This window comes from Lactuca sativa, chromosome 1 (assembly GCF_002870075.4).
Source record: "Lactuca sativa cultivar Salinas chromosome 1, Lsat_Salinas_v11, whole genome shotgun sequence".
Taxonomy (NCBI): Eukaryota; Viridiplantae; Streptophyta; class Magnoliopsida; order Asterales; family Asteraceae; genus Lactuca; species Lactuca sativa.
In genome coordinates, this window is record NC_056623.2 from 26,637,241 (window position 1) to 26,650,819 (window position 13,579).

Sequence of the window (13,579 nt, forward strand, 5' to 3'; positions counted from 1 at the left end):
TGCAAAGTTTGAGCCATTAATGTCCTTCTTCCTTGCAATATAGACATCAGTCACTTTGCTAAACTCCATGAAAATATCCCAAACATCCTTGTAGTTTACCCCATCCGAGATGTTCGAAACATAGAGTCGTTACGACTTTGTTTGTGATAGACCTTTTTCACCGGACTTCGATCCATCCCTCAGCATCGAGACTCTTCAGCTTCTCCATCATGTATCTTCCTTCAAAACCTCTATATATCTACCTTTTAGATATTTTGTTACTTTAATAAAACTACTAAGGGACTTATCAAACAACGTTTAATATTTTTCCAAAAATCGTTTCTCTTTCATATGTGTCATTGCGTGATCGGTCGTGACACCATTTATTTGGACCATTATATATAAGACATTTTGTTTTTAAATCTCTTTAAACCTAAAAATTTTTTTTGACAATATAAAGTTTTTTTTTTATTATGAATGATTTTTGAAGATCTTTTCAAAAAAGAAAATTCAAAAGTTTTTTTTGGTTAGTGCAATTAATATCACAAAGTTAATAAAAATCATCAACGTTCGAATTAAAATTTGATCTCAAATTTAAGATTAGAGGGAATGGTGTCATATTTGTCGCAATTCACCTAAGCACCATATAGGAGTTGTCATGTTGTTATAATTTTTTTTTTTTTACTTACAATGTGTGGCTTATCACATTTGTCATGCTATTTATTATTTTTTTTATTTTTTCTTGTAAATTAATTATATTAAAAATAATTAATTTAAACAAATTATTTTAAAACATAAAAGCGAATAAATCAAATAAAATTTTAAACAATGAATAAGGATAATGATATTTATAGTTGAGGATTGAGAGTTTAAAATTTGAAATTTTGAAAGATGGTTATATTTTTGAAAAATAATATTTTTTTTGAAAATATGGTATTTTTTGAAAATAAAAAATTGATTAAATGGTAAAAAAAATAATAAAATACATGCGAAAGCTTTCTCTCTAATCGGTAGAAATCCACTGAATTGGGTTGTCGAGCCGAGGTCACCGAGGACTTGGCTCGATGTTTACCGAGGGGTGCCAAACCCCATTTTGTCCGGTTTAAGAGGAAATTTTTTTACCATGTCGGTTAATCCCATATTGGCAAAAGGATATTTATTTAAAAGACAAAACTGCTAATTTGGTCCTTGTGGTTTGTAAAAAGCTTTGGATGGGGTCCAAAATCTTTTCGACTTGCATGGATAGTCCAAAATCAGAAACTTTTCGTGGATTTGGTCCTCTCCAACTCTATTGTCTGTGAATTTGGTCCACATACACCTAAAATGACTGATATATCCTTGATTCTTTTTTAATTTCTTTTCCTTTTTCTTTGTGTATATTTATATTAATCCAACTCTCTCTCTCTCTCTCTCTCTCACACACACACACACATATCGACTGCTTCTGTTGGATTCCATGAAAGAGTTCCAGTTTTAATTTCTTCAACATCGATCTACAATGAAGACTCATCACCACAATGGAGATTTTTTGAGGATGACTTGTATAAGTATGAGCAATTCATGTGAAAATGCTAGCTCGTCGACTCAATTCTCTTCTAGAATTGGTACTTCCGCTAACCCTCTTGGTGATTCCTTACAAAGGGTATCATATTGTTTTATAGTAGGGCTAAAAGCAAGACTCACCCATACAGATAAGAACACTAGCATCAACAAAACTCATTTAGAGGGGATGCAGGTCTGAACATCGGTGTGGATGAATGGAGGTTAGCAAGAAATCAACCAACGCCGTTTTCAATACCCCAAATCAGAACCAATAGCATCACTGCCTCTTCTTTCTCCATTCAATCGATCTAAGAGGAAAAATTTTTACCAAGTCGAGGTCACCGAGGACTTGGCTCGGTGTTTACCGAGGGGTGCTAAACCCCATTTTGTCTGGTCTAAGAGGAAAAATTTTTACCAAGTCGGTTAATCCCATATTGGCAAAAGGATATTTATTTAAAAGACAAAACTGCTAATTTGGTCCTTGTGGTTTGTAAAAAGCTTTGGATGGGGTCCAAAATCTTTTCGACTTGCATGGATAGTCCAAAATCAGAAACTTTTCGTGGATTTGGTCCTCTCCAACTCTATTGTCTGTGAATTTGGTCCACATACACCTAAAATGACTGATATACCCTTGATTCTTTTTTAATTTCTTTTCCTTTTTCTTTGTGTATATTTATATTAATCCAACTCTCTCTCTCTCTCTCTCTCTCTCTCTCACACACACACACATGTCGACTACTTCTGTTGGATTCCATGAAAGAGTTCCAGTTTTAATTTCTTTAACATCGATCTACAATGAAGACTCATCACCACAATGAAGATTTTTTGATGATGACTTGTATAAGTATGAACAATTCATGTGAAAATGCTAGCTCGTCAACTCAATTCTCTTCTAGAATTGGTACTCCGCTAACCCTCTTGGTGATTCCTTACAAAGGGTATCATATTGTTTTATAGTAGGGCTAAAAGCAAGACTCACCCATACAGATAAGAACACTAGCATCAACAAAACTCATTTAGAGGGGATGCAGGTCTGAACATCGGTGTGGATGAATGGAGGTTAGCAAGAAATCAACCAACGCCGTTTTCAATACCCCAAATCAGAACCAATGGCATCACTACCTCTTCTTTCTCCATTCAATCGATCTAAATTCTGTAAAATCTTGTATTCTCCAATAGACATGATATCTTTGTTGAATCCACCTTCTAGCATTACACAAGCCAAAGAAAATTTGTACTTGAAGCCATGTTTGTTCTTGATTATACATAAAGCCCCCAAATTTGATGACGGACTTGCTAAGGTCGACGGTGATAATAAGGTCGTTAGACCTGTTCTACCTAAAGATGCATCTCTGATAAGGAGGCCATTAGATTTACAGCTAGAGGAAGAAGAAGATGCAGGTAGAAGAAGAAGATGAACTTAGAGAACCCATATAAAGTTCATGCTCATTAATCTGAAGTTATGGCCGACAATGAGTCGAAAGGAAGGACGGTGTAGGCAGCAATGCCGACAGTGGTGGTAGGCCGCATGAAAAGATGAAGATTAGGTGGTGGAGATGGAGGGGTGTGGTGGTGAATAAAAATTAGGATATGGTGGTTGCTTGGTTTGTGTCGTTTGGAGAGAGAGAGAGAGAGAGAGAGAGAGAGAGAGAGAGAGAGAGAGAGAGAGAGAGAGAGAGAGAGAGAGAGAGAGAGAGAGAGAGAGAGAGAGAGAGAGAGAGCAGTTGGTTTTATTTTTTCTTTTTTCATAATTATTAAAGAGGATGATAATTTATTTTTTATTTTCTTATGATTATTTAAATACTAAAACAAATAAAAAAATGTAAAATAGAAATAATAATGGCAAAATTGTCATTTTAATCTTTTTAGGACTATCCATTCAAGTCAACAAGATTTTGAACTCAATCCGTTTTCTCTTTTTTTTTTTTTTTTTTTTTTTTTTTTTTTTTTTTTTTTTTTTTGTAAAACATAAGGACAAAATTTGGAGTTTTGTCTATTTAAAATCATGTTTTTCGTAAAATTATCAATAATGTTATATATGTATTGCAAATTTTGAAGTACTGAACAAGATTTCGCTATACAACTTTTTTTTTAGAAACTAAAGAGTTTTAGTCATTTCAGGTAATTGATGATTACATGAAGAGTTTGTTTTTAAAGAAATCAAATATTTTATATATATATATATATATATATATATATATATATATATATATATATATATATATATATATATATATATATAGAGAGAGAGAGAGAGAGAGAGAGAGTAAGGTTCAAATGTTTTCACTATCTATTGTGTGCCTGTATGATTAATTCTGGACCAATCATTTTAGTTATTTTAAGAAAATAATTAATGCTTATTAAATGCTGAAAATGTAATTAATACCTATTATATCTTCAACATGTAATATGTATTAATTACTTTCTTAAAATAACTAAAATGATTGGTCCAGAATCAGTCATACATGCACACAATAGATAGTGAAAACAAAATAATCTAACCCTATATATATATATATATATATATATATATATATATATATATATATATATATATATATATATATATATATACATTCTTGTTCATTAGATTTAAACAAATATGAAAAAAGCTTAATGATTAGGGCTATTTATTTTGTCCTTTACTTATATAACAAATAATTCAACTAATTTACCATTTTAACCAAATGCAGGAACCAAAAAACTCTTCACCTGCATCATTAACATTCAGTGTGGACCAAGCTGAAAATCTACTGAAACTACAGGGGCCTAAACAGTACTTTCTGCATTTATAGTAATAAACAAAGTGGTCAAAGAACCTATGAAAACGAATGGTCTCACGAGTGGAGACTGATGTTCAGGATCATCCCAATATAGAAACCACGAGGAACTGAACATGCATGCATTGATTACTTGTACCATCCACGTGAGCTTTTGTCTATGCATTGATTACTTATTCACTTAGTCAAGACTTTAAATTTATATAAAATGATGGTTTTTAAGGATAATCAATTTTATTCTCTCTATATAATTAAATACTTAAAAGTTCAAATGTTTTATATTAAAAAATTTAGTATGTCAAAAATATCAATATAATCGATAATTATAAATCTTATTGCTTTGACATCATGTATTGTTTATGAATCATTTGATAGTATAATGTATGATGTTTGTTATATATATAATTATTAATATAGTTTTTTATGTGATTTATTATTAAAAATTTTATTTGTTTAAATTATCAACTTTTTGTAGGATGATAGACTAGTTTGATACGATTGAAATCATGTTTGAATGTAAGAAATAATAACATTAAAGAGTAAATAATTTTCTGATTTAATTATAGTAAATGTGTAAATGAATCTTCATAGCAAAAGACATGAGGTTATGCTCATTATATAGTGGAGATAATTACATATAACCCCTACAAAGAATACAAAGAGATACGATAATTACATATAACCTAAACAAAGAATACAAAGAGACATACAAATAAATGTAGTCTAATATCCTCCCTCAAGCGATTGGTGGTGGACCAAGGCATAACATTTGACGAAATTGCTCAAACTGCTGACGAGGTAGGCTTTTGGTGAAGATATCTGCAACCTGAAGCTTGGTTGGAACGAACATAGTAATAAGTTTGCCAGATGCAACGAGCTCACAAACAAAATGATAATCAAGGTCAATGTGTTTGGCACGTTTGTAAGCAACAGGATTTTGGGTGAGGAAGAGTACACTCTGATTATCACAAAGGAGGGTCGATCGACCGGAAGGCAAAGCATGAAGCTCATACAGAAGATGAGTAAGCCAAATAATCTCAACGACAGTGTTCGCCATGGCCAATCTGCATCAGAGTAGCCCACAATAGAGGTGGACTTGGGCCGAGAAAAAGTGAGACCAAAAGTGAGTGTTCCCTTCACATAACGAATAAGAAGCTTCACATCTTGAAAGTGAGCGACAGTCGGAGCAGCAAGATATTGGCTGACCTGATTCGCAGCATAGGCAATGTTCGGTTGAGTAATCGTCAAATACTGAAGTGCTCCGACCAACGAGCGATAGCGCGTAGGGTCCTCATAAAGGGGACCATCACTAACAAGAGAATCATTGGTGGCAAGGGAGTCGTCATGGGCTTAGCTACAAGTAGTCTTGCACAAGAAACAATGTCATGAGCATATTTGGCGTAGCTGAGGAAAAGACCGTGTGGAAACGACGTCGCCTCGAGGCCAAGGAAATAACTCAAGCGCCCAAGATCTTTAATATGAAAGTCAACATGAAGCTTGCAAATAAAGGTAGACATAACAAAGGTGTCGGATCCAGTGAGGATAAGATTATCCACATGCACCAACAAGTATAGAATGCAGCGATCCCGACAAAAAACAAATAAAGATGGGTCGGCCTAACTATAAGTGAATCCATTAGTAACCAGAAAAGAGCTCAACCGATGAAACCAAGCATGCGGAGCTTGCTTCAACCTATAGATAGCTTTGTTGAGCTTGCAAACATGATTAGGAAACCGAGTATCAACGAACCCCGGGGGTTGTAGCATATAAACTGTATCACCCAACTTGCCATGTAAAAAGTCATTATTAACATCAAGTTGATGCAGCTGCCACCCATTAACAATGGCGAGAGAAAGAACAACACGGATCATGGCAGCTTTGACAACAAGACTGAAAGTATGCGAAAAATCAAGACCCGACACCTGACTAAAACCTTGGGCAACAAGACGAGCCTTGCGCCGCTCAATAGAACCATCCGCCAGGTAATTACTACGAAAAAGCCACCTACAACCAACAATATTTTAGTGAGGTGGAAGAGGAACCAACGTCCAAGTATTATTGTGGTGCAACGCATGCATTTCGGAGCGCATAGCATTACACCATTTAGGGTCACGCAAGGCAGTGACATGAGAAACCGGATCCGAAGAAAAGAGCACAGCCAATAACAGAGCACAGGACCGAAGGTGCGCAAGATCAACCTGATAATGTGGCTTACCACTCCGCAAACTCCGGGTTCACAGTGGTCTTGTTATCAACCGTAATAGATGATGGTGGGGCATTAGAAGAACCGTCAACATGGCCAAGTTGTTGATAGGAGAGGAGTAGGGTCATTTGATTCTGTAACACCCAAAAATTTCAAGCCAAATTTGAACTTTTAAAAACATTGCAAACCATTTAAATCATTACAACTTTGTTTTCAAAATGTAAAACCTCAGAGTTTTCCCAGAAACATAAAAAAAACACGAGGAGCTGTACGATCATGCCTTCGCCTTGTCGCGATCCCCTGATGTACCTGAAACAATAAATTAAAACTGTAAGCTCGAAAGCTTAGTGAGTTCCCCCAAAATAACAATCCATTGGACATAAAACAAATACCAATAACAGCATTTACTAGGTCTACAACTTTATAGACTGGATCACCCCCTGGGCCCACAGTGTGAGTCTGGATTGCCTTATGGGCCCACAACTCACATCTGGCTTCCCATTGAGCCTAAAGTACGAGTCTCCCTCAGCTCGTATCTGGAATGCTCTCGGGTTTGTTGGTTACCGCACGGAGCAGTATCACCTCAACCCATCCCACATAATATGTCGACATATAACACAATTAATGCACATATAGATAAACACATAATACTATGGTAGTTCAACAGATCTACCTAACTGGCATAGCAACTAGCATGCATCTCTAACTCATACTCAACATACTACCAACTGCTAGGATTTCATATCCAATGGGTCGGCCTTGGTGCCTTAGATCCCTTAGTATAGTGAGGTAACTCACATCGTAAGTAGTGCTGAAATACTGCAAATCTCTGCCTTCTGTCTCACCCGGAATCCCGAACTGTCACATAATATAAATACTAGGTTAATACCCAATATTACTCCCTTGATTAAGTGTCCTCATAACTCATTAAGTCCATTCCCCTTTGTTGGGCCAAAGCCCCACACTAAGTCCTTAACTTGAAAGTCCAAATACACAAGTCCACTATTGGCCCAATTTACTAAATTGGGCCCAACCTCCTTATTGAGCCTAACCCCATGATTTACTACCACTAATTGGCCCAAAACATATTATTTACCAAGTCCAACAAAGGTCCAAATCCTTTTAGTCAAAAAACAGCCCAAATCCCTAAACCCATTTGTCAATTGCCCAATAGAGGACGTACGCGGGGCGTACTCCTCCGGTACGCGGGGCGTACTCATCTAGACGTTGACCACCATCGGTGTGGTTGACCCAGTACGCTAGGCGTACTGGACAGTTTTGCCAAAACCTTGTCAAGTGCTTAATGGCTTAAGCACTTAAGCCCAAACTTCAGATCCAAAGATCTAACATGCCTAGGATCCATAAAGTCGTGAACTTTATCACTTTGGACGTCCATAAAGTTCTAATGCTTGGTATTAATCCATTAAAACCTTATCCTTCCATGCATGGGACACCTTCAGCTAATGGGATCTCATTTTTATCACTCAAGGTCCCTTCAAGAGTCCAGAAGGACAATCCTTTTCATTCAAAACACAACATGCACTACCTTGTGGCTTTTGGGACAAGAAATGGGTCCTTTAAAGAAAAATGGGGAGATCTAATCAGATAAGCATAAATTTTGGAACTTTATATCTTCTGGAGCTTTTTGTGCACGAGCTAAATTCAGATCTACAAGCTTGGTCTCTTCCTTTAACTCTTTGATGCAATGGTTTCCTCCTAAGACACTCAAGAACACAACAAAATGAGCTTAACACACAAAGGGGAGACTAGGGTTTGAGAGAGGCGAGTTTGATCTGTGGAGGCTGAGGTGAAAGAGGTGTTGGTGCACATTATGTTGCTTATAGAGGCCCCAAACCCTAAATATTAGGGTTTCACCTAGACATTAGTACGCCTAGCGTACTAAGGAATACCTTAATACGCTTAGCGTACTCTTATGTACGCGCGACGTAATCCCTTTTGACCTAAGTTTGCAAACTTGGTCCTTAAATTTATATTGGCTCTTCACTTCCAACCCCAAGGACCATAAATGGCAAGGTAATGATAGAAGAGGGTTCAGGAATACGTACCAAATTCTCGGGATGTTACAATTCTCTCCCACTTGACTTAGACTTCGCACTCGAAGTTTGCTGCGACAAATAGATCCGGGTAATGCTCCCGCATCTCGGACTCGGGCTCCTACGTCCACTCGGACCCCCTCTGATGCTCCCTCTGTACCCTCACCAAAGGTATGTCCTTGCTCTTTAGAACCTTCTTCTTCCTCTCTAGTATAGCCACAGGACTCATCACGTAATTCAGGCGCTCATCGACCTGAATATCATCCAACGACACCACTGCCTCCTGATCTATAATGCTCTTTCGCAATTGCGAAATGTGGAAGGTGTTGTGGATCCGGCTAAGCTCCTCTAGTAGCTCTAGGCTGTATGCCACCTTGCCAACCCTGGCAATAATCTTGAACAGTCCAATGAAGCGGGGACCTAATTTCACCCTCTTCCTGAAGCGGATCACACCCTTCCAGGGTGAGACCTTCAGGAGTACCATATCACCCACCTTGAACTCTAACTCAGATCGACGTCTGTCGGCATAACTCTTCTGCCGACTCTGAGCAGTCTGCAGTCGCTTCCTAATCTGCTGAATCTTCTTGGTGGTCCGCAAAACTACCTTCGTCCGTCCATTCACCCTATGTCCGACCTCACCACAACAAACCGGGGTGCGACATTTCCGCCCATACAACAGCTCGAAAGGGGGGGGGGGGGGGGGGCGCCAATGTTGGAATTATAGTTGTTGTTGTAAGCGAACTCTACAAGGGGTATGTGGGAATCCTAACTCCCACAGAAGTCAATGACACACGCCTTGAACATATTATCGAGGGTCTGGATGGTCCGCTCACTCTGACCATCGATCTATGGATGAAAGGATGTACTAAAATGCAGCCGTGTGCCCAGTTCCTCGTGGAACTTCTACCAGAAACGGGAGGTCAATCTAGCATCTTGGTCGGAAACAATGGAGACCGGAACCCCATGGCGAGCAACGATATCGCGAACATACATTTCGGCCAACTTTTTGGTCGAATAACTCTCCTGTATAGCATCAAATCCTTTCGCCGTCCTCAGCAGTTTGGTAATGAAATCCATCATGATTGGTTCCCATTTCCACATGGGAATCTCTAGGGGCTGTAGCATACCATGCGGCCTCTGATGCTTGACCTTGACCATCCTATAGGTCAAGCACCTCTCAACGTACCAAGCGATTTCCCGCTTCATACATGGCCACCAATAACTCACACTCATGTCTCTGTACATCTTGGTGGCCCCCGGGTGAATAGAGAAATGATTCTTATGAGCCTCCTCCATGATTGTCTGTCTGACCCCACCAGACATCGGAACCCATACCCGACCGTAGGGGTGCAAACGAGCCGAGCCGAGCCCGAGCCTGGACAAGCTCGGCTCGGGCTCGTTTAAGTTCTAAGAGGCTCAAGCTCGAGCTCAGCTCGATTCGAGCTTCTTGTACTGAGCTTGGCTCGAGATCGTAAATAATTATACAAGCTTGACTCGGGCTCGGGCTCGACTCGTTTTTTGTCTGACTTGCCTAAATAAGCTTAAGCTCGGATCGAGCTCGTTAAGAAGCTCGTTTATTAATACCCTAAATTCGTTATCCACAAATATTTTAATATATAAAAAAATAAGAAATTATATTATATAAAGGCTCGTTTAGGCTCGCAAGCCTAATCGAGCTTAGTGAGATAGGCTCAAGCTCGAGCTCGTTTAATAAACGAGCTTAAAATTAAGCTCGAGCTCGGCTCGGGCTCGTTTAAAATCGGTTTCGAGTCAAGCTTTTAGCGATCCGATCCCGAGTAGCTCACGAATAGCTTGGCTCGTTTGCACCCCTACCCGACCGCATCAGGTCAATAATCCCCAACTATCCTGCACAAACCGGGTGTTCTCACCCCTGATCCTCTCCAACTTCCAGTTCTCATGTCACATGCCCTCAACCTAAGCATCTCTAATCAAACACACAAGCAGGGAATCCACCGCTATCCTCATACATATCACTGGGATGGAAGACCCAGCTGACTTGCGGCTCAAGGCGTCCGCCACCCCCTTCCTTGTCAGACGAGTGAGGGGTACTGCAATCTTGGAGAAATCCCAGATAAATATCCGCTAGTACTCTGCTAATCCCAGAAAACTCCTGATATCCGAGGGAGATCTCGACACCTCCCACTGCATGACTGCCTCGATTTTGGCCGAATCGACCAAAATCCCTTCCTGGTTAACGAGATCTCTAAGGAATTGTACCTCTCGTAACCGAAACTCACACTTTGAGAACTTATCATATAGCCATTCTCGTCTCAGAACTCCCAATAACTCCCTGAGGTGCTCTTCGTGCTGCTCTCGGGTCTTGGAATATACCAAGATATCATCAATAAACACTATGATTGAGTGATCAAGCATCGGTCTGCAGACCCCATTCATCAGGTCCATAAATACTGTTGGCGCGTTGGTGAGCCCAAATGGCATCACCACGAACTTGTAATGACCATAACGAGTCCGAAACACGGTCTTCTCCACGTCCTCCTCTCTGACCCGAACCTGATGATACCCTGACCTCAAATCTATCTTGGAGAACCAAGACGCACCCTGTCACTGATCAAAGAGGTCATCTATCCTCAGGAGTGGATACCGGTTCTTCACCGTCCACTTGTTCAACTCCCTATAATCAATGCACATCCGGTGCGAACCGTCCTTCTTCCTGACGAAGAGGATCGGTGCTCCCCATGGAGAACTGTTAGGTCGAATGAACTGCTTGCCCAACAGTTCTTGTAACTGCGATGACAGCTCCTGCATCTCGGGTGGCGCCAACCGGTACGACACCTTGGTGATAGGGGTCGCACAATCCATCATAGCATCAAATCGGCTAAGCCAATCCATCCCCACAATCACACACACTTCCCCCATGGGAATCGGAATCAATTTTATCAGAAATGATACTCCAAAAATCTCCAACTCGCATCCTCGGTAGACCGAAGAAGCAGAAACTCCATGTTTGTTGGCGATGGAGACTCGCAATGGACACTCTAGCTCGCTTACTGGCACACTAAACTCCCTACTAAAAGCATGAGATACGAAAGACCGACTCGCCCCCGAGTCAAATAAAACCAAAGCATGCAAGAAGTTCACTAAAAACGTACCTAAACACAGGTACAACAGATAAGCATAACACAGATATATAATAAATGAGATAAAGGATATAAACATACCAACAACCACATTCGGTGCTGCCCTGGACTCCTCTGTTGTAAGCTGGAAGGCACACCCCTAAGCCTTCAGAGGCTTGGCCTTAACTGGCTTCCCATCTGCAATCCTCAATGTAGCTGGCGCTGGAACCTGCACCGGCTTGGCGGCTAGCAACGGGCAGTTGGCCATCACATGGCCAACCTGATCACAGTGGTAACATAACCTCATACTCAGAACCGTGGAGGACTAATGACAATCCTTCACATAATGCCCCTCCTTGCCACACCTGTGGCACCCACTGCCACCTCGACAAATCCCAGAACGACCCTTGCCGCACTTTCCACAAATGCGGCTCTGCTGACTTCCGGTCCTAGAATCAGCGGTCTTAGACCGCTTAGGCGTCGGCTGCGATTGTGTCGGGGCCTGCTGCTGCTCCATAAACTGCATCTCAATCTCCAACTCACGCCGCCTAGTAGCCTCCTGCAACTCCAAAAAAGTATCACATCGCTGGGTAGACACAAACTGATGAATGTCAGTCTTGAGCATGCTCAGATATCGGGTCATCTGAGCCTGCTCGGAAGCAAACTCTGGGCAGAATATCCCTCTCCGTAAACATGCAGGTGATCTCCATCACCGACTCCCCCTCCTGCCTCAAACTCAAAAACTCCTGTGACAACTGTTCCTGCTCGACCCGAGGAATGTATCAGGTGCGGAACATATCCCTGAACTGCTCCCAAGTAACAACAGCTCTCTGATCATCAGTGTATGACCCAGTCGCCAATCTTCACCAATCCTTGGCCCTGGACCTTAGCAGGTTCAGGGCACACCTGACCTTCTGGTCAGTAGGACACGAGCAGGTAAAGAAACACCCATCCACATCTGAGATCCACCTCATAGCCTTGATGGGATCCTGCGTCCCATCAAAAGTAGGGGGCTTCGTGTTATCGAAGTCCCGGTACTGGAAGCCCCGACTGGCTCCACCTCCTCCTGCCGCTGATACAGTCGAGGTAGTTACAACGGCAGCCGTCTCTGCAAGGGCTGCATAATGCTCGTCAAAGTACTCAACCATAACGGTCTTAATAGACCCAAACATCTCCGGCAGCTGTGCCCGGAACATAGTAGCAACCTCATCATGCAGGATCTCTCGAATCCTGGCATCCAACTCCTCTGTACCCATCTGCACCACAGGCTCAGGTGCTGTTGGCCCCTCCTGGCCTCCGTCTCCTAATCCCGATCTTAAACCGGATCTCATCACAAAGCGTCTCGTCATCACCATTCTGAAACATACCAAACGATATCAAATAATCCATATAATAAATGGGAACCAACTCACGACTATACCCTAGGGGTTGTGACTTCCTTGCTACGCGTATGGGTCCCGTGCTTTCAGCAGTACGAGCCCATACTACCTTCCACACCTACCCATATTTGTCTCAAGTATCACCACAACACCCTAACAATGCACATGCACTTGATGGTCACTCAACATCACCCCTAGAGGAAGGCTAACTGTCTCACAATTTACCTACTAGTCTCAAACAATCCACTCAACCATGAAACTTCCACCAACCCTGCAACATTAGTGCATGCTAACCATGCATAACACTGGACCCTATAGACTTTCGAATATCCGACCCGACCCTAATCCCAATCAATAAAAACAGAACATAATGCAAAATCAAACATTCTCGGGCTATAAGATCTTAATTATGTATATTCGTGATACATACACAAGTAACTATAGTAATGATGTCAATTTCATATAACAGGACCCCATGCATCATGTAATCAGACAATTCTATCATGTAATCCCTGAAGATCCCTAGCCTAGTACTAGCATGCTG